Source organism: Lissotriton vulgaris, chromosome 6 (assembly GCF_964263255.1).
Source record: "Lissotriton vulgaris chromosome 6, aLisVul1.2, whole genome shotgun sequence".
Classification (NCBI taxonomy): Eukaryota; Metazoa; Chordata; class Amphibia; order Caudata; family Salamandridae; genus Lissotriton; species Lissotriton vulgaris.
This window is the reverse complement of record NC_141694.1, coordinates 220216134-220238702: the sequence shown is the minus strand read 5'-3', so window position 1 is coordinate 220238702 and position 22569 is coordinate 220216134. Positions and strand designations below refer to the sequence as shown.

At 43.9% G+C, this 22569-nt stretch overlaps 1 protein-coding gene across 4 annotated transcripts in view; it reads right to left on the bottom strand.

The window, feature by feature from the left end:
• Window positions 1-22569, bottom strand: part of ITSN2 (intersectin 2) — a 1355209-nt gene that overhangs the window by 496027 nt on the left and 836613 nt on the right. The gene's annotated exons all lie outside the window — the stretch shown is intronic.

Below are 22569 nucleotides of genomic sequence, written 5' to 3'. Positions count from 1 at the left end.
AAAAAACTAAAAAGGACTGCTATCAATCGCTCTCGCCTAACGCACATGAAAAGCTAGAAAAGGCCTTGTGTGTTTTTAGGGAGGGTATCACAATTGATGTCCAAATGACTCAAACACTCCATATTATGAATGATTTCACTTCCAGGCCTTGAATATGCAGTCGAGGATATCTAAAACCCTGCCACAAACACCGCTTATCCAAACATGTGAGGTTTCCAAATGTCAAATCCTAGGTGGCAGGAAAACAAATCATATTCAGGAAACTGAAATCGAAGTAGGTATGACCTCTATGGAACACATATATGCTTTCCAGAACAAATATAAAGACTGTAGAAATGCTGAAAAAACAAACCTATAAGAACAAGCTTATGTCCCAGCGTTCAACGCAGATGATGGAGAGGAATAAAGGGCATCGACTTACCTATTTTCTCTGCAACTGCATATTGTGATACAAAATCCAAGCTACTTGAAGAATGGTAAATGGCAAAAAGGTATTTTGATAGATGCCATTTGCTGAGCTAATTTTGTTTTTGGCATTCTCACAGCAGTCCCCATCCAATCTGGAATGAGGACCCTCAGATAAAATAATGTCCTACACTTGTACTGCTGTCTTTCAAATAATGTATTAACTTATGCATCAGAGTTAGGGTAATATTTTGCAAAATCAAAAGCACTAAGCAGCTGTTTTAAAGATTTTTTGCACAGGAACAACCATCAAAAAGCAGGTATGCATTCTACCATTTGTTGAATGGGAGATAATTTCTTCAGCTGGGATACAATATACTGAGTAAACGCATGCAATAAACTTTACTTTCCCTCTTGGTACAGGTTTCTGCGTTACTACTACTCCTTTCTCGTTTATAAAGTGAGTTTTTTTTGTTCGTTTTTACAGTACTCAGTGGCGTAACATGGAGCTCACGGTTAACCCAAGGGAGGAAGCTTGATGAGACTCAGGCTAGTCTTAAATAGTAGAGTGGAGGGAACCAAATGTCTTCTGGTAAGTAGTTAAAGATCACAGAAATAAAGCAGGACATGTCTTCTATTGTTATTAAAGAAATATTTAATGTGAGATAAGATATGCTTCTTGCAGAGTGAGAGGAGCCCTATCTCTGTTGAGTCTGTTACGTAGATAAGAATAGCTTAAAATAAAGACTCTGAAAGCTACGTGAACAAAAGTAGTTATACAAGACGATTTTAAGAGCCAAAAAACAGGGGTTGGGAATGCCAAATAGGAAGGCATAAGCATCATTAAAATGAGAAACATGAGTGTGGACAATTCTTGAGCGTGGAATCGGTGTACAGGTTTATCCAGACTCGCAACACACGTTTGGAGTATCAGATGTAAAAGTGTGATAGCACTTTAGTGGAAGGGACCAGGAAGGAAAAGATACTATATAGCCATAGACAAACATCCAAGATTGTCTAGTAAAGAAACACTAAACCTGGGGAAAGAAACTCCAAGGCCTTCAAGTCTTACATAATTCCATAAGTAGTATACCAGTATCAGCTGCAAGATACCCCTGAGTTAGACGTCATCTGCGTATTAATAGTGCAGAATGTTCTCCCCTGCTAGGGTCTTAATGTAGCAATTGAAAAGTGTTCAGGCAGTGCTGAGATCATTGGCACTCAAGAAAAATGAGAGAAAGGCAGACCTGGAGAAAAATTTCACAAACACAGCTCTCTTTCCAATGACAGAAAAAAACTAGAGAGTGGGCAAAAAGACCTCATGACAGACCACGTTCAAGAAAAACTTGTACTCTAGGATCACCACCATGAGGGATATGCTGTATATCATCAAACATCGGAAAGATCACTATCCCTGTACTGTATATACAAATCAAACAAAAAGCAACAACTGCCCACATAAAAATACATGCTGAGGTTGCGCCGGCGTCAGGTAGGCTCGGTCTAGGAAAAAAAAAGTATATGTTTTTGAAACGGGAGTTCCGGGATATTTACGTTGGGAATTTCAGGGCACGCTCCCAGACTTTATCCTGTATTGGCTTCAAACTCCTCCTCCCATTTGTGTCTCAGTTGGGCAAGTGGAGCAGGTGTCTGTTCCCAGGTGGCCTTGTATATCCATGTGATTAGGTGATGGCCGGGGCCCATGGACAGTACTGTGTGGAGCACTGGGTGAGTCGCGGGCACACCCCCAGAAAGAACCCTAAGACAACAGCAATACAATTTGCGGGTGGAGAAGGAACTGCCCTTGGGCGAGCCTGCTTTCTTCTACCAGTTGGTCGAAAGGGAGAAGTTGGCCTTCAGAAAAAAAAAAAACTCCACTTCGAGAAACGGGAGGTCCATCCAGGCCTGCAGTGCCCGGGCAGTGTAGTAGCCCTAGCCCTGGGGGAGGCCCACCAGCGGCAACAGTAGGGTGTAGAGAGGGGTCCCTTGGGACAGGCGATGGACCGGGAGCATACAGTACCTTGCCACGGCTACCTGTATGGAATGGGTCGATGTAGGCTGGGTCCCCACCATAGCAGGTGTCGGATTGCCAGTAGCAATAAGGGCCCAGCATCAGACCAGGCCTTCCCCAGATATCGCCCCGCTGTCCAGGCCAATAGCTGCTGGAGCTGTGCTGCAAGGAAATATGCTTCAAATAACGGGTCCCCAGGCCTCCCCGGTCCACTGGCAGTGCAGCTTAGCTGGGGCGACTCAGCAACGAGCACCTCCCCAGATAAAGGAGCAGAGCAGGGTATCCAGTTCTTGAAAAAAGGGGCGGGTATGACCAAATGTTTCGTGAGATGATAGAGGAGGCGAGTCAAAAGGAAAGTCTTCGCCAGAGTGATTTTCCTTATGGGGGCCAGGGGGAGGATCCTCCAAAATCCAACCTGTGACCGCATGCCTGCCAGTACTCTGTGGTGATAGCCCTTGTAAAGATCACAGGGACTGGCAAAGTCAGACATCCAGATATCGAGGTGCCTGTGCGCACCAGGCGACACAGGTACCAACGATATGCACCTCCTTCGAGGAAGGTCCGTGATAAGAGGATAAACAGAGGATTTCACCCAGTTCACCCTCATCCCGGCTGTGAAGTCTGCAAGCCAGACCCAGAGGGACTCCAGGTCCATTGAGACGTCTTGTAAGTAAAGTAGCAAGTCATCCGCATATAGGGACACTGTGGGTATCGCCAGAGGGATGCCCCAATGTTTTTCCTTCTACAGAGACGAACAACCAGGGGCTCCATTGCCAGAGTAAAGAGTAGGGGGGAGAGTGGACATCTCCAACAGGTGCCCGAGACACAGGGAAGGGAGCAGATATATTAAGGCCCAGATGGACCCGAGAGGTAGGATTCGAGTACAGTAGCTTGGTATAGGCCAAGAGCATGAGTCCCATTCCCATGTGCTGAAGCACCGCAAAAAGATAGGGCCAGGATAAGGTATCAAATGCCTTCCCCAGGTCCAGGACCAGACCAGCGGCATGAGAGAAAAGCCCCCTCTCCCAATCCTGGACGTGGAAAAGACTGCAAATGTTCGGATAAACCTGCACTGGTCTGGATGACCGAGTGCCGGGAGGATTTAGGCATATCGGATTGCCAAGATCTTACCAAGAATTTTGTAATCTGCCAACAAAAGGGCAATTGGTCTATAGGAGGCAAGCAAGGTTGGGTCCCTATCTGGCTTTAGAAACAAAACCAAAAGAGATTTGCAAAGTCGCAAATGGTACTGTAATATTCTAGTGGCAAGCATCTAGGCCTGGGGCTTTATTGCAGGCCAAGGCCGAAATAGTCTTTTTCACACCAGCTGGAGAGGAGGTCCTCTCGTGCAGAGTAATCCAGGGCAGGGAAATAGCAGCGAGGAACCAACCTATTGGTTCTGAGCAATCATGCTCCGGATCCCTGTATGCTTCAGCATAATGGTTGTTAAAAGGCACATAGAATTTCAGTTTGGGGGTCAAACAGAACACCAGAGACTGTGACTATCTCTGTGATGGGCCGAGTGTCGGAGTCTTGGCAAAAAAACCAGGCCAAAGGTGCTCCCGGTCTGTCCCCCCCTCGATGCACCCCGACAGTGTGCGCCCTAAAGTTGTACCGACAAAGGTATTCTAAACTGAGATGAGGTCTTGATGGAAATTGTGTGGACAGGTTTAGAGGTAGTTCTCCTGTGTGCATTGTTCTGATACTCAAATAGGATTCTATTCAAGTAAAAAAATGATTCTTTTGGAAATAATCCACAAAAACAATAAACATACAAATAAACAACTCAATATAAAACATGTAACAAATACCTGAATACATAAAAGGATGTGCAAAAATGACAAAGGTAGCAGTAAAAAGACTGAATTTCATTTATCAAAATATTACAAAGGAAGAAACTTCTTGTGTCAGACAGCTGTTGAGAAAAAACTGCTTAGCCTATCAAGGGAGCATCCAATATTTATAAAAATGTTCAACAATCTGATTTGTTAAAAGTACAGAAAAACACAGACACATCACGGTTTGGTTTGAAAGGTTATCACATGGACATAAAGTTAAACTATCAGGGTCACACAAACCTTTTTTAAACTAACGTAGATAGTAAAAAGAAGACCCCAATCTAAATCTAGACAACAGCATGCGATTATTTGAAATTGCTAAATTAAGATAAGGTTCCTAGCCCAAAATTTCTATTTTTATTAGTATATAACTTTCAAAGGCAGATGTATTAAACTCCCATTTTGTTTCTGATTTCTGTAAAATGGTGAGCATACTATTTTTTGGTCCAAAGTTTAAGTATGGCCTGCCAAAATCTACACAACACCGTTTCACATATTTAAACCATGGAATTTTTAAAACATGTCCAGGGTCATAAAATCTGTAATAATTTGAGGATTTAAAATAGTTGTAAGTTTGCTTACAGTGAGAGCCATAATATTAAGAGGGTTAATTTTATCCTGTCCTCTAAGTAAATGAGGCCTATCTGTTCAAGGCAGACTTAACTTGACGGACTCTTAGGGATACCTAGTAGACTTTTGCAAAATTGGTTTCCACTACCTGTAGGAACGAAAGTTCAACATAGCCCTAAATATCTGCACCATAAAGGGTCTTCAAGCACACATTTTCTACTAAAGAAATCCAACGTACATTTAATTGTTTTTTTTACTTCATTTGGAGGCAAATCTAAATATGACATTTATAGTCTGAAAATATGCATTCTATCTCACTGTAATAAATGTGACCATGAACCAAAATCATGAAATATAATTCCTAAATAGCGAACTGCATTAAACATTTAAATTGTTTTAACCCTGAAAATGAAAAATTCTTACAGTAGGTCCCCTAGGACCTAGGGACATGATGCAAGTCTTAGTAAGACTGGGTATTAAATCATACTTTCCATTAACCCCTTAACTGCTAAGCATTTTCCACACCAGCTTTTTCCAGTGCTGAGCTTTTTTCTTCTATTTAGGGTACTTCGCACTTACGCCTCCATAACTTTTTTCCACATAAGGTATGCCTGCCAAACTTGTCACCTTTTTTCCCAACATCACAGGGAGTTTGTGTGTACCCAGGGTCTGTAGATTCCCTTGTAGAGGACTGAGAAAGTAGTCAAAATACAGCTAAATGTGTGGTTGTTATGGGGGAAAATGGAAAAAAAGGTTATTTTGTTTCTAAATTTGGCGTAAATTAAACATTTGCTGTGCTGATCACCATCTTCCAGAAACAATTAGAGCTGCATTAAATTATATTTTATTTTACAACAGTTTTAGCATTTTTCTAAGACGTTGTCCATTTTTCCTAATTTTTGTGCTGCAACCTACTTCCAGTTTGTGGTGGAAACCGATGTGAAACCCATTGATGATCCTGGGAAACTGTACACTTCTGAAGAATAGACAAAATTCTGAATTCAGCATTTGTGTAGATCACTCAAGGCTTTCCCAAATAACTATCTGTTGCTAAAACAAATATTGAAAATAAGTAGAAAAAAACAGACCTTTGTGAGACCGTTTTCATCTGTGTCTGTATACAAAAGCAATATACTAATATATCCACTAAACTCTTCGCAGGAAGGTCGTGGGGATTTATAGGTTTTGTAGGTTCTTCAAGAACTTGAGTTACCCAGAGAAGACACCTGAGCTGCACCTTAGAATTTCTTTTCATTGTGTACCAAAGTATAGAGCAAATCATATGGTAAAATATAAAGGAAACTTATGTATTTCAGAAATGTACACCAGATACTGAGTTTAGGAGCAGTAGTTATTTGTATATCTCTGAATTTATGGATACCCATACTAGCATATTATTCAAAGGGTATTTTGAAAAATGTCTTCTTTTTTGCCACAGGCCTACATTTGAAAGACAAAAATTCTGAGAAATTCAATTAGTGGTAACATGAGTTCTAATATTCTGTGTTCCCCACATCTCCTGATAATAATGGTCCTCACTTGTGTGGCAGCGTCAGCGACACAATACACACAAAAACACGGCCTGATGACATATTTTACCCTGCATGATTGCTTACTTTCTTTACAACTTGGGTAGCTGCAGACTTTGGGCCCTGGTTCAGCTGCCACTCAGGTAAACCTACCATACCCAGACATTTCTAAAAACTAGACACCCGGGGGTTTACAGGATGGTGTGAATTGTTTGGTTCGAAAAGGTTTTTCTTTACCCAGATGCTCTTGCAAAACTTTAAACTGTGTATGAAAAGCACATTTTCCTCACATTGCTGAGATTGATTAAGCCACAAATATCCTACCACCCAACGTACCCCCAGGTCTACCAATAAAAATAGTGCCTCACTTGTGTGAGTGGGCCTAGTGTTCACAACAGGAAAGGGCCAAAAAAGCAATATAAACAGAGCAGGTTTGTCCCCCCAAAAACCAACCCTTTTGTAAAATGTTGATGGCTGCGAAATTTGCCATCAGCCAGGAACCTACCAAGCCTGCACATTTTAGAAAATTAAACACATGGGAGAGTCCAGAGTGGAGTGACGTGTGTGGCTCTCATCAGGTGTTTTTTTACCCCGAATCCCATGCAAACCTCGAACGTTGTTCAAAAACGCACATTTTTCCTCACATTTCTATGATGGAGAATTCTGGAATCTGTGGATAGCTTCCAATTCCCTCCCATCCAGGGTTTCCCTAAATCGCCCGAAAAAAAGGTACCTCTCTTTTGTGGATGTGCCTAGTGCTTGTGACAGAAAAGGGCCCAAAACGTATTGTAGAGACATCAACATTTACTGTCAAAAATATTTCCTGATTTGGTAGCTTTGGTATTTGGGGCTAGGCTTGGCGTCCACCCAGAGTGACCTACCAAACCCAATTATTTCTAAAAAATAGACACCCGGGAGAGTTGAGGGTGGTGTGCTTTGCGTGATCTCATGATGTTTTCTTACCCACAATGCCCTGCCAACCTCTAACTTTGCCTAAAATCATGCATTTTCCTTGACTTTCTGTGACACAACTTTCCAAATGGGCAGGATTCACAAAATTAATACCACCCAGCATTCTCCCACTTGTAAAATCGACCAACTTGTGTCAGAAACAAATCAAACCAGGGTCCTCGTGAGGGAAGAAATCAGTCTATTTGAAGATTAAGGGGTTTTGATCGCTAAAGTGATTAACGTCAACAAAATGCTGGCTAATAAAATCATGTACATTATAGGAGACAACAATATAATCAATTAAATTCTTGGAACCCCAGGAGTCAAGGGTGGGAACACTGACAAAATCAAGAGGACAACTTTCAGAGGCGTTGCACAAGGTATTAGCATCTGGGGCTTCAAGCAACGCTTCTCCCTGCTTAGATTTGATTTGATGAATGCAACCCAAATGAGAGGTCAGCCTCAAGCTCTGGATATAAACGGATTGCTCCTAGATTGAGGTTGAACTCACTAGCAAGGTAGATAAAAAATAGCGTTATTAAAAAAAAAAAGAATTTGGTAAATTAAGTCATTAGTTTCGAGAGACTTAGTACATTATAACAAGTTGAGAGATTGAATTTATCATTGTAAAATGGTAACCCTCTTGGAAAAAGTCAGAAAGAAAGCTTGTAAATTACCACAACCAGTAGAATATTTGGTAATAGCACAATTACATTCTACAGATACCCAAATAATCAAACCCTTTCCTAGCTTGGACTGGGGTAAATGGAACAGCTTGGTATATCTATCTCGGAATACATTATAATTTCTTGCAGCAATATCATTTGCTGTTCTAAATTGCAAGTATTCAGCATTTTGCAACACAGAAGCAATACCAGAGATATTCCATGACAAGAATCGAATGAGGTCAGCACCAGTTCCATAAAATCCCCCAGCCAGTCTTTCTGCTGAGGTAGGACTCATGCAAGCCTCACTCGAGTCTGATAAATGGGGATTTCCTAGGTGAATGATCAAATCCTATGTCAAATTATCAGCAGAGGTTCTGACTTCTGTGGTTGTATGTCTTTCACTGCAATTCAGCACAAAAGGAGAGAATTTATTTTGCACTATACATTATATAATCCTGATGAGCAAACAAGTTCTGTAATATATTCCTCAGCAATCTTTGGCGCATTAGGTTTATAAACATAGCCAAGAGGTACAAGAAATCCCTGAATCTGATGAATGCCCTGCAGTTATGCCAGAAAATATGTCACTGAGAAGAATTTGTACTAAAAGTTTATGAAAATACATCTTCAACAGTCTTTTTGAGAGTTGCAAAGCAGCTTGCCTGCCCTATTAAGCTGACATCATTAAAAGAAACATATTTTTCTGAAGTGGCAGTGAAGTCAGTGAATGATTTATTTTTGATTTGAGGACAGTTTTCCGTCTGCCAACTAGGTTAAATAGGCACACTTAGCAAGCAGCTTGCTGAAGCTGTTGTAGGATAGCAGCTAAGGAATCACACGATGGGAAAGGGACACCTTTCCCAGTAAAGCTTACAGTACAAGATGGCAATATTATCAGTCACCTCATGATCACAGTGTTAAAGGAATTACATTTTGTCTCCATTTGAGCTTTCCCTTCTAACTTAGTATCTTTTTGAAATGGTGATTTGAACATGTTTTTCACTAACACGACGAAATGCCATGCATGTGTTTATTATAGTTAGACATTGTTGTCATGTAATCTGCACGGTTAGTGTCAGGGATACATATTAGAACGTGATGCTCTTGCTATATTTTGTGCTTGTAGTAGACAACTCTTTTACCCAGACTAAGGGTCTGATTACGATCTTGGCAAACAGGGATACTCCATTACAAACATGATGGATATCCTGTCCGCCATATTACAGTTCCATTATAGAATATGGAACTTGTAATTCGGCAGATGGAATATACATCATGTTTGTGATGGAGTATCCCATCTGCTAAGATTGTAATCAGGCCCTAAGTAAAGATTCTTTTTGCATTTCTGGCAGAATCTAATAATGCCCTTATTTTATTACTTAAACTTCATCCGTTGTTCATTCGGTGAAAGGCACTTCACACAGGAGTTATCACGGAAGCTGCTGAGAGCTGTAAATACAATCAGCTCCGCATGTCCCGACATTCATTCTAAGAAAGGAGATAGCTGCGCAGGCAGATGTATGTAGGCTTGCATACTCAGATAGAATGCATTTGTTAGAGCACTGAGGATGGCTTCCTGAGACATTATACCAAGGTATGGAGTTAGATCATTCCAACAGGGTCTGGCAGAAGGGTACTACAACCATGCGCTCGCTAGTGTAGGGGTATTACTGATAGGAGTAATATTAGGTAAAATTACCATGGTTGAATTGTTTGTGTTTTTCACACTTCTAATAATACTTATAGCAATGTGTCTCGTCTGTCTAATAATCACAGTTCATGTTTTACTAACAAGGATTAGATCTTTTCAATAAACATTTGAAAATGTATTATTGTCTCTTCTTTTTGTAGAACATTGGCAGGGCTCGAAAAATCTACTCGCCTGCTCGCATTTGCGAACCGGATTTAATTAGGGTGAGCTATTTTCAGGTACTACTCACCCTTTCTGGAGATTAGGAAGACAAACTGACAAGATAGCAAGATTTAAAGGCATCTTTCTTGCTCACAAAGTGAATGGGCTATAAATGCCTTTAAACCTTGTTAACTGTCACAATTGCTCAGAGAGGTCAAGTGCATTACAGTTAGGTTGAGTAGATTCTTTTTAAGTTACCTAGTAACATTTTTTTGATTTTTTGAGCCCTGCTTTGGCAAGCAAAAGTGGCAAACGAAACGGTTAGATCTGTTTCCACAAAATCCTTGGGAATAAGAGTGGTCATGTTCAAGATTACAGACTGTCTGGGGGCTAAGCCTAGCATTCACAAAGTGTTAAGTTGACATGAGCTTATTAGAAGTTTAAAAGCCATTTTTCCTTTCTGCTGCCTTTTGCACACGGCACACACTTTATTAAATGTTTAGAGTTGGCAGAGTGTTTTGCTTCACACGAGAATAACATGTTTTTCTATATTAGCAGCCTTGCTTGGTAAGCTTAGTCTGAACAGTGAGTGCTGAGGCCTTCAAGGTTATTTCAACACATTGGTTGTTTGGACGGACTGATCAGTACACATTCTAGACATAACACATATGCAGCTGTGGCCACCTCTGAGATGCGTTTTAATAATGCACTGCGTAGGCATGATTACACACACTTGAACAACATTCGTATGCTGAGAGCTGGTGCAGAATCTGATGTGATCCATTTCTGTTAATACCAGAGGTATGGGGCTGCCTTTGTAATCCCAAGAGACCTTCTGTAGATATAAAATAACCTACTAGCAAGGGAGGGTGAAATATAGGTATATTTTAAACCTATTTCCATTTAGCATTATAACATGGCTTTCTCCCTTTGTGTTTTATGGAATAGTAACTATGCTGACAATCTTGTTCCTGATAATATGTCTGCTTGTATTAGCTAAGATGCTGCACATGAGAACACAGTGTTAGAAATAAATATTTCAAACTTGCACTTGTCTTCTTTTACTACCTGTTTTGGACTGGTATGAGAGTATAACGAATGAGTGTTCATGTTTTCCACATTGCCTGAGGTAACCTAAGTCGCATGTTCTGGTTGTCTAATCATTGCTATTTTGGAAGAGCCAGTGAGACACTGATGATAGTCTGGTAGGGGGTTTTGGGTACTAAGGTGAGTTTTGGCACACCTTAATTCACTGAGGTCCCAAGTCTCTATGCACAGTTCTCTATAGGAGCAGAATCCCTGCAACATGGCGCCCTAACGATGGTGGTCTTATTTCATGACGCTTGAGTAGTACTTCTATCAGTCCTTAGCCCCTTCACTATTGTTTCCAGTTAACAGTGGTGTTGGTTAAACCTACCTATATTTACATAGGTCTTCTAAAGCTTGAATCTATCAAAACTGTTTCTTTTTGAATTACTACCCAGCTGTGCTACATTGTTTTACATTGTACCTCTTCTTCTCTGTGTCACTATGGCTAATGTTGACATACCGCAGCATAGTCGCATTGCGGTCTGCAATCATTTGCAGGCTTATAACATTGGTTTGGAGGGCATGGCAGTTATTTTGGTGGTGAGTGCGGAGGTTGCTTACCCGTTTGAGATTTTCTACTCATGGGTGACGTTTCCTCCAGTGGATGTGGCTACGCAGGCGTTTCACACTTACACTCACACAGCCGTGCTCGTGGAATATGTTCCTTATAGGACACAGGAGATTCCAATTTCTGCATGACAGCACCGTGTGTGGTTTGATGGCGCCGTTCCCCAGTGTAACGGCGATTAGATTGGGTGCTTTGTCCATTCCAGGCACTTCTTGGCCGGTTTTGGCTGGATTCACCCAGCATCCTCGTGCGGGGGTAGTCCCCGTTGCTGAATTACGGCCCCTGTATAACTCTGCAATCAGTGTTATCCGGGCCCTAGTTCAATATATCACCCGCAATTTCCAGGGCGGGGCCCCTGGTATTGCGGCTCTTCCAGCTGGACTGAGCGGAATGAAGCTTAGTCCCGTGATGGTTAATACGGTTATGGGCAAGCATCAACAGGATAAGGATGAAATGCCTTTTTGGCTTGCCGAGAAGTTTGACCAGCTGGAGGCAGTTTTTCCTAATTCCACTCCCATAGAAAAACACAGGATTCTTACAGTTAGTTTACCCAAGGACTTGGTACCAGAAGCTGGTGACTGCGAGTCATGGGGTAGATTCTTTGCAGCAGTGTACACAATGTGCTTCGGCACTCCGTCAAAATCTGTCCTTTTGACGGTCATTAAATGTGTTCAAGAGGAGCGCGGACCGGAGGCTGCGATTGAGTTGGGAATTAGACTCATTTGATGTAGTTTCCGATCTTGTCCTTTCAAATATAAAGGCAGATTCGGTGACCTTTCAGGTGGCTAATGCCTTGCGCGATGTACCCAATGCCGACAAACCCAGACAGTTACCAAGAATTATTACGGCGGCTCATAAGACCATTGGCCGCAATAGTTTAGGTGTCAAGCCCTTTTCTGCTAAAAATAAGAAACAACCTCAGGGTTCGAAGTCTGAAACGGACGTTGAACCCAAAACTCCGAAGCAAAATTGGAACAGAAATAAGAAACAGGGGAACAGCAACAGAAACAGGAATCCTGTCCCCCATCACCAGTGCCTGTGTCCACTAAGCGCGTTTATGATTTGAGCGACCGCACTACGATTAAGTCACCTGATAGATTTCAGGTTCCTGATCAACGCTCTCCTCGTTCTTTACAGGACACATCGGCCTCTTCCTCCGGTGGTGGAGGCAGCAGCAGAAGTTGGGGTGGCCAGCAGAGTCGCGACCAGCCCCGCCCGAAAGTCGGAAAAGGCAAGCAGGACGATTCTTGCCAGAAGAGACCTCAGTTTCAAAAAAGAAAGTTGCTGCTTTAACAGCGAGATATGCCACAGATGGTGAGAACGCAGCTTCGGAAACAGAATTGGGCGGTGACGTTGTTGGATAGCGCAGTGGAGATTACCATAGTACGAGAAGCCCTGCGTCCACTACTGATGGTGGAGACTGACCAATTTGTTGTTGTAGAGACAGCTGATACTAGAGTAGCTCTCCCTGATAGGCTTTTTGAAATTGACCTTTTAATTGAAGGTGACATACAACGTACCATAAAAGGGGTATTTTGAGAAAATCTTACAACTACCTATGACATTTTGTTAGCAGAGGCAGACTGGCCCCAACCTTTTGTTCTCGCAGCTCCGAGAGGGGAGGAGGTGATCCTCCCTAGTTTCGCGCACACAGTGTCCAAGGAGCATGCGCTGAATTTTGCAGTAGAGTGGGCTAAGGCCCTTGCGCCAGCTTTGAACCGTACTCACTGTGGTTGGGATAAATTCTCCCCCACCACGAGATTCCCTTGCGGTCTATGCCACAGCCTCAACCTCAAAATCCCATGCGGAGTGAGGCATAAACTTCTGTTGCGGAGATCCTTGAGCAATTGGAATATCAGGGAGTGATTGAAAATTGTGTGTCTCCGGTGAATAACCCACTTTTTACTGTATCCAAGCCTGATGGTTCGTACCATTTGGTATTGAATTACCGGCATTTAAACTCGCATTGCCATACCTGCGCAGTACAGAATACCCAAGGCTCTGCTTTAGTGGATGGTCTTGTGCGGAAACGGTTTAAAACCACACTTGACATATTCAATGTTTTTTTTGCCCACAATTTTTCTGGTCTAAGTTCCCAGTGGACCAGTTTTACCAGTGGTGGCAAACAACACCAATTTAAACACTTGGCCATGGGCTATAAGAATAGTCCAGGAGTGTTTGCTGCATGTATCGTATCTCTTTTAGAGAGAGTCGACCCAGATGCGTGTTCATATGTGGATGACATCTATCTCACAGATGACGAAATATGGGCACATCTGTGTCGCGTTGACCGCATTATTTGTAATTTAGCAGATTTTGGTTACAAATTCAGCTTTGCAAAGTCTCACATTGCAGAGTACACAGTGTTGTTCCTGGGCTATGAGCTCAATAATGAAGGTCGAGGATTGGCTCCTCACTTCTCGGAGAAATGCGCACAGCTGCGAGCTCCTACAACAGTGAAAAAATTACAGTCCTTGCTGGGATTTTTGAATTTCGGGCGTACATATATTCCTGAATATGCACGCATATCAAGCCATTGTATGCTTTGATACAACCTACTTTTACCAAATCATGCTGGCTGCCTGAACATTCAGCCATTTTGCAATCTTTGCAGGCTGATCTTCTAGAACCTAAATTCTTACTGATTCGAGATAACCATACCAACCTGGTTATAAGAATCATCCCTGCGGCGGTGGGATTCACATACCTTACTTTTAACAAAGGTGACACAGTACCTATCGCTTACAAGTCACACTTGTACACTTCGGCTGAAATGCGGTTTTCCACTGTGGAAAATTTTTTGACAGCAGTGCAAATGGCGATTCTGAAGGGACGTGCACTGTCGCAGGGAAATCTCATGTTGGTTGTTACCCCGTATCCTGCACTAGAGGCTGTGACGAAAGCCAGTGTACCTAATTCTAAAGCTTTGCACCCACGGTGGGTACAATGGGCTTCATCATTGAGATCTCCGGATGTCACATTCATTTTTGATGCCTCCTTGCAGTCACAAGAGTTTTTGCAGTATGAATTTGTTCATCCTGCTCCGTTGACTATATGGCCTTTGGAGGATTTCCATTGTATTATTTACACTGATGGTTCAGCGCAAGTTGTGCATGGGTCTAAGCACACATGTTTCAGCTTGCGCCATTGTGGTTGGTACCATGCTGAATGATGAATTCAAGTCCGATGTCGTACATACGCAGACATTAGGGCCTGTACCGCCCAATTGGCAGAGCTCCGTGCTCTGATGCTTGCATTGTAGTACGCTGACCCAGATGTGACTATTCTCATTGTGAGTGCCTCTTACTACTGTGTCCAGTCTTACAATGAAAACCTGTTCTTTTGGATTCAGAATGATTTTTGTGATTCCAAGGGTAGCACAATAAAACATAAAATGATCTGGGTCCGAGTGGCTGAACTTAAAGAGCAGCTGCCACTCGTGTATGTGGAGAAGTGTGGCTCACAGGTTAGAGGAGGCAGACCCGGACGCAGAGGTCAGACCAGGGTTCAATCCCCGACGTGGCAGGGTCTTGAGCTCAAAATGCCCATGGACTTGATAATTCTCGCCTCAGTGCCTACTCGAATCATGGGTTCACACTCTGCAGCTCTGGGAAATAGCTTGCTTAATCTCCACTACGGCCCGACCGCGATGGGATGCCTGGCTTTCACCTTGGGGATGCCCAGTAGGGGGTATCTCGCAGGGAAAAGCCAGGACGGGTTCCCAAAGCAAGCGCCTTGAGACCTTACGGTGAAAGGCGCTATATAAGAACGCATGATTTACGATTTATTTATATATAATTCATACTCTTGGTCATCGACGTGTGGGAGTTCACGCTGTTGGCAATAGTTTGGCCGATGAGGCCGCAAAAACAACAGTTTCAACATATTTGGTTGCAGCAGTTACAGGTTCCAAAAGTAAGATTGATGACGACATCTTGGCAGCAATTGCCGCTACTGAGAAGGGAAATAAATGTCCTACTGGATTTCCTTCAAAGTATTCTCATCACTTAAGTCCTGAAAAAGTTCCTTATGTGAAACTACTCGACGTTGGTTAAAGATTGATTCCCAACGCGGACCGCAGGTTCACAATGATTACAGCGGCCCACGAGGGTGTTGCGTCTGCGCATGCTGGCGTTTCGGCTACTGTATCTCAGTTACAACAACGTTTCTGGTGGCAGGGACTGTACAAACATACGCGAGACTATGTCCTTCAATGTCTGGGGATTTTTGCCTGTGGCCCCTTCCAATCGGATCAGGGTCCAGCGTTCGCCTCTAAGGCGTACACGGATGCCATGAGTTCGCTGGGGGTCCAAGTCAAGTTTTCGTCTCTATGCAGACCTAAGGGTAATAGTGTTGTGGAATGAATGAACCAAGATTTAAAGCAGTCTTTAACAGCCAGGGTTATAGGTACTGGCAGGAACTGGCTAGCCCATCTTAATAATGGTAAACAGGATTGGGCGCACAATGCTCCACCTCTCAGCTGGATTGCCCCTGTGCATTCTAGTTCAGAAAAGGGGGTGGTGATGGACAGAGTATCTGAATTAAGCAGAACACTCCTACCCAGTAAACAGATCAGGGCTTGATCCATCACTGTTTTTTAGCTCACTGCACCATCCCAGCTCAGAACCTGGCTACATGCAAATTAGTCTGTCCCTGGCCCAGTGCATCATGGGAACAGGGCAGACCAAACTACCAAGCCAATTCTTTTACTGGAAAGGAAACAAGCTTCCGGGGACCGGTTTCTGGCATTACAGCCGTCTTCGGCCCGGCTTGCTTGAATCCTGATGGTGCAGTGAGCAAGGGACTCATGTCTGAGCATACCCTTCCACGCTTATGGTGGACAAAACGATTCAGAAAAGGGGGTGGTGATGGACAGAGTATCTGAATTAAGCAGAACACTCCTACCCAGTCAACAGATCAGGGCTTGATCCATCACCGTTTTTTAGCTCACTGCACCATCCCAGCTCAGAACCTGGCTACATGCAAATTAGTCTGTCCCTGGCCCAGTGCATCATGGGAACAGGGCAGACCAAACTACCAAGCAAATTCTTTTACTGGAAAGGAAACAAGCTTCCGGGGACCGGTTTCTGGCATTACAGCCGTCTTCGGCCCGGCTTGCTTGAATCCTGATGGTGCAGTGAGCCAGAAACCGGTCCCCGGAAGCTTGTTTCCTTCCCAGTATAAGAATTGGCTTGGTAGTTTGGCCTGCCCTGTTCCCATGATGCACTGGGCCAGGGACAGACTAATTTGCATGTAGCCAGGTTCTGAGCTGGGATGGTGCAGTGAGCTAAAAAACGGTGATGGAGTCAAGTCAAGTCAAGTCATAAAATTTGTATAGCGCACTACATACCCAGAGGGTTTCAAGGCGCTTAGGAAGGGGGGGAGGATTATTTGTCAAATATCCACGTTTTAAGCTGCTTTCTGAACGCTAGGTGGTTCTGGGTGAGGCGAAGGTAAGCGGGGAGTGAGTTCCATGTTTTAGCAGCCAGGTATGAAAAGGATCTGCCTCCCATGGTGGTCTTGTTGATGCGAGGTACAGTGGCGAAGGCTTGGCTGGAAGAACGTAGTTGGCGGGAGGAGGTGTAGAAGGACAGTCGAGAGTTGAGGCAATCTGGTCCGATGTCGTAGAGTGATTTGTGTGCGTGGGTAAGCAGTCGGAAAGTGATCCTCTTATTGACGGGTAGCCAGTGGAGGTCTTTAAGGTGACCAGAGATGTGTTCGTTGCGTGGGATGTCTAATATGAGCCTGGCTGAGGCGTTTTGGATTCGTTGGAGTTTCTTCTGGAGTTTAGCGGTGGTACCTGCGTAGAGGGTGTTTCCGTAGTCCAGTCGGCCCGTGACCAGAGCGTGGGTGACTGTTTTCCTTGTTTCGGAGGGGATCCAGCGAAATGTTTTTCTGAGCATGCGAAGAATGTTGAAGCAGGAAGAGGACACGGCGCTGACTTGTCTGTTCATTGAGAGTGAAGAATCCAGGATGACGCCAAGGTTCCGTGCGTGGTCTGTCGGGATGGGTGCTTTTCCGAGGGCTTCCGGCCACCAGGAGTCGTCCCAGGCAGAGGGGGATGTACCTAAGATGAGGACTTCTGTTTTGTCTGAGTTCAGTTTCAGACGGCTTTGTTTCATCCATTCGGCGACTTCTTTCATTCCTTCGTGTAGGTTAGTTTTGGCGGTGCTGGGGTCCTTGGTGAGAGAAAGGATCAGTTGAGTGTCATCCGCGTAAGAGATGATGTTGAGGTTGTGTTGGCGGGCGATGGCCGCGAGGGGGCTCATGTATACGTTGAAGAGGGTGGGACTGAGTGAGGATCCTTGAGGTACGCCGCAGATGACTTCAGAGGCCTCGGACTTGAATGGAGGAAGGCGGACTCTCTGGGTTCTTCCGGTGAGGAACGAGGTGATCCATTCAAGTGCTTTTCCTTGGATTTCGATGTTATTGAGGCGTTGTAGAAGGGTGCTGTGGCAGACTGTGTCGAATGCTGCAGAGAGGTCGAGGAGGATGAGGGCGACTGTGTCTCCATTGTCCAGTAGAGTTCGAATGTCGTCTGTTGCTGCGATGAGGGCGGTCTCAGTGCTGTGTTTTGCTCGGAATCCAGATCTGTTGACTGGGTATGAGTGTTCTGTTTAATTCAGATACTCTGTCCATCACCACCCCCTTTTCTGAATCGTTTTGTCCACCATAAGCGTGGACGGGTATACTCAGATGTGAGTCCCTTGCTCATTGCACCATCAGGATTCAAGCAAGCCGGGCCGAAGACGGCTGTAATGCCAGAAACCGGTCCCCGGAAGCTTGTTTCCTTCCCAGTATAAGAATTGGCTTGGTAGTTTGGTCTGCCCTGTTCCCATGATGCACTGGGCCAGGGACAGACTAATTTGCATGTAGCCAGGTTCTGAGCTGGGATGGTGCAGTGAGCTAAAAAACGGTGATGGATCAAGCCCTGATCTGTTGACTGGGTATGAGTGTTCTGTTTAATTCAGATACTCTGTCCATCACCACCCCCTTTTCTGAATCGTTTTGTCCACCATAAGCGTGGAAGGGTATTCTCGGATGTGAGTCCCTTGCTCATTGCACCATCAGGATTCAAGCAAGCCGGGCCGAAGACGGCTGTAATGCCAGAAACCGGTCCCCGGAAGCTTGTTTCCTTCCCAGTATAAGAATTGGCTTGGTAGTTTGGTCTGCCCTGTTCCCATGATGCACTGGGCCAGGGACAGACTAATTTGCATGTAGCCAGGTTCTGAGCTGGGATGGTGCAGTGAGCTAAAAAACGGTGATGGATCAAGCCCTGATCTGTTGACTGGGTATGAGTGTTCTGTTTAATTCAGATACTCTGTCCATCACCACCCCCTTTTCTGAATCGTTTTGTCCACCATAAGCGTGGAAGGGTATACTCAGATGTGAGTCCCTTGCTCATTGCACCATCAGGATTCAAGCAAGCCGGGCCGAAGACGGCTGTAATGCCTGAAACCGGTCCCCGGAAGCTTGTTTCCTTCCCAGTATAAGAATTGGCTTGGTAGTTTGGTCTGCCCTGTTCGCATGATGCACTGGGCCAGGGACAGACTAATTTGCATGTAGCCAGGTTCTGAGCTGGAATGGTGCAGTGAGCTAAAAAATGGTGATGAATCAAGCCCTGATCTGTTGACTGGGTATGAGTGTTCTGTTTAATTCAGATACTCTGTCCATCACCACCCCCTTTTCTGAATCCTGTGCATTCTGGGTCATGCAGTTCGTGTGTCTTCGCAAATGAAAAAGAAAGGGTTTGTAAGTGTTTCAACAAGTTTGGTGCAAGTAGGTACTTGGTATCTCCAGGCATCTCTAGACACGAGACTCGACTCGTGTTTCTGGATCGATATCCTTCATCAGTAGAGATAAGTAATGAGGCCGCTGAGTAGGCTGCCCAACAACAGTCACAGGCTTTGATGCCTCCCGGGCGCGCAGGTGCAGCAGCACTAGCTCGTCAGCTAGGTAGGCTCACGGGAGCCCTTAAACAGTAAACAGGATTGGGCGCACGCTGCTCCACCTCTCAGCTGGATTGCCCCTGTGCATTCTGGGTCATGCAGTTCGTGTGTCTTCGCAAATGAAAAAGAAAGGGTTTGTAAGTGTTTCACCAAGTTTGGTGCAAATAGGTACTTGGTATCTCAAGGCATCTCTAGACACGAGACTCGACTTGTGTTTCTGGATCAATATCCTTCATCAGTAGAGATAAGTAATGAGGCCACTGAGTAGGCTGCCCAACAACAGTCTCAGACTTCGATGCCTCCCGGGCGCGCAGTTGCAGCACCACTAGCTCGTCAGCTAGGGAGGCTCACGGGAGCCCATAAACAGTAAACAGGATTGGGCGCCCGCTGCTCCACTGGCAGGTACTGGCTAGCCCATCTTAATAGCGTACAACGTGCACTTAATATTCTCCCTAGAAGGCCTCTGGGTGGGCGGACCCCATACGAAATGCTCTTTGGTATCAAATTGTTCGTCCCGGACCTTGAAGGTCTAGACCAGGCAGCGGCTGCTGCCCCCTTTGACGTTGATGAACATTGTCACGTTTTTTCAGAATCTACAAGAGACAAGAGACAGTCTTGCAAAAGAACACTTGCCCTCCACATCTGATGCCGCGTTGCAGATTACGGTAGTTGGATGGACCCCGAGTTGGAGAACTGGTTCGGGAGAAGATCGAAAACAAGAAATAATTTGGTCCCTCTTATCGAGCTCCTGTTTCTGTACTTGGCGTGCAGGGCACAAGAACAGTCATTTTACCACCACTTCTAGGCCGTAAAGAGAAAAGGTACATATCCATTGACAATGTCAAATTACACAGAGTGGCCGATTCTTCTTAGTATGACCCCTGCGGTCTCCTGTCCACCTATACTGAGACATTCTGTTTCGGTTACGGCTCCTAACACCAGTAAATTACAATAAAGAGAGGGTGGATCTGCCCCGTATTTGATCAAGTATAGGCTCAGTTAGAGTCCAGAATTTTCAAAAGTCACCCATTTTAGCGCTCACCAATTAATCAAGACCATATGCATTTTAAACAGAGGCACTTTTATAAAAAATATATCATTTTTATTCTTGATTGATTAATGTACTTTTATATATAGCACAATTATACAAACTCATTTTTTAGAAAGATTTTTTCATGATTATACAATAAAAACATATATATATATATATACACAACCCATCAACCTTCCAACATTCAAACTTCAGCAAATTCATACATCACAACCAGTCATACTCATACAAGGTTCATTCAAACATTCTACTCAGATGGAATTTGAGGTATATTGCTCTGAGGACATCCTGAATATTCCTCTCAACCATAGGTCGGGGCAAGATCGTACAGTGTTCAGGGTAGATGGTTTCAACGCCGACGCGCGTTTCGGTGCCAGGCCCCAAAATTAGGCCGCACCTTCGTCAGGGCAAGAAGGGGGGAAGGAGTGGTTGTATTCAACAGTAAAATAAATACTTCTGATATCCAGTCACTCTTGGTTTCAGATACACCTCAGCATCAAGTCTGCAGTGGAGAAGTAGTGGATACTCTATTTCAGTGGATAGCACGTTTTCGGCGCCTTTCCTGGGGTCCTAGATATATATTAGAACGAGAAGCAGGGTATGGAGATAGGTAGTAGATCGATGTTCGAGTTCTGCCTTCTAGCTAGCGTTTAATGATTGAGATGTTGCCGTAGCTCTTAATCCTCTATGAAACAATGTTTTCTGGCGGTAGGTAGCTAGTACCCTGCATCCGCATATTTCTTAACAGGACAGCCCAGGCGGCGGTTTCACCAGGGGGTGCCGTGAAGATACGGGCAGAGTGGTAACGATTCCTCCTCGTTTCACATCCGGCAGGCTCCTAACACCAGGCCTGACGTTGCCATCGAAATGCCTGTAGTTTCCAGTCCTTTATTGAGTTCCCCACCTGATGCTCATCTTGATGAGACTGAATATACTTACCCCACAGATTTATCGATGCCCGATTTGCAAACTTCTTTGGCTACTGAGTCCAGATTTTCATTTGACACTGACTACCACATCGAAGACCCCTTCAAAAATTTCTGTTTTTGCTACATGGTTTAAAAAACATTTTTTGATTCCTCCTTAGACCTACATTTGGTTGGTGCTTTTTTCAATTTTTTTGTTCATGTCAATTGGATTTGTGGTGTATTTTTTCCGTCTTGTCAACTGACACTATGTTGAGGAGAGAACATCTATTTAAAACATTAATGGAACTTTGGCACCTCATTCCTCATCACACAGATTGAAGAGGGACCTGGCTTTTGTAAACATTACTGCTTGGCCCGTCTGAGATGGGATTGTATGGGATGCTGTCAGATTTCAAATCCATGGTCCCACAGAGGTTATAAATGTCCCGAATGTCCTAAGGGTTTCTATGGGAGATGTGATTAAACAAAATATACGCTCTGATGATTGGGATGTTCAGGCCGTAGAGGCTTTGTTTTCCGATTTGAAATATTATGCCGCTTTTGATGCTGAGGATTTATATTTAGAATTATGGTTATCTATTTTGTTACCAACACTTTGGCAATCACTACCTGCATAAGGCAGGTAGTGATTAGTTAATTATACCCAATGGGAACATTGCCCCACTCCTGTTGAAGGCAGCTCTAGTTCTCTTTTATAGAGGTTCACCTATTTTACTGATTTTAATCAGTCAAATCCAAATGCATTTTATTTTAAAATGACCGAGAAGTCCACTTCCAAAATTAGACTTCCCCACACAAAAATACTATATTATAAGTCCTTTCTTGACCAATTGGCTGTTGGGGGCTATGAACTGTGGAAGGATACCATTGATCTTAAATAGGTTTGGGGTTCTAAAAGTTGGCAAGTGCAAGGCACTGAGGCTTTGCATCGTGCATTTCTCACCCCGAACCATACGTTGTTTTTGATTTCTACAATTTCACAAACGACTTGCTTTGGATTGGCTACTACTAAAAAATGAAATGCTCCTACTTTTCCAGAATTGGAAGAATACCCCGGTTGGGATAATAATACTAATTTATCTATTAGAGATTTGCAAACCCTGTTGTTTAATTCTTCTTTTAACATATCCAGTTTGGATCCTAATGGTTGGATACTGTG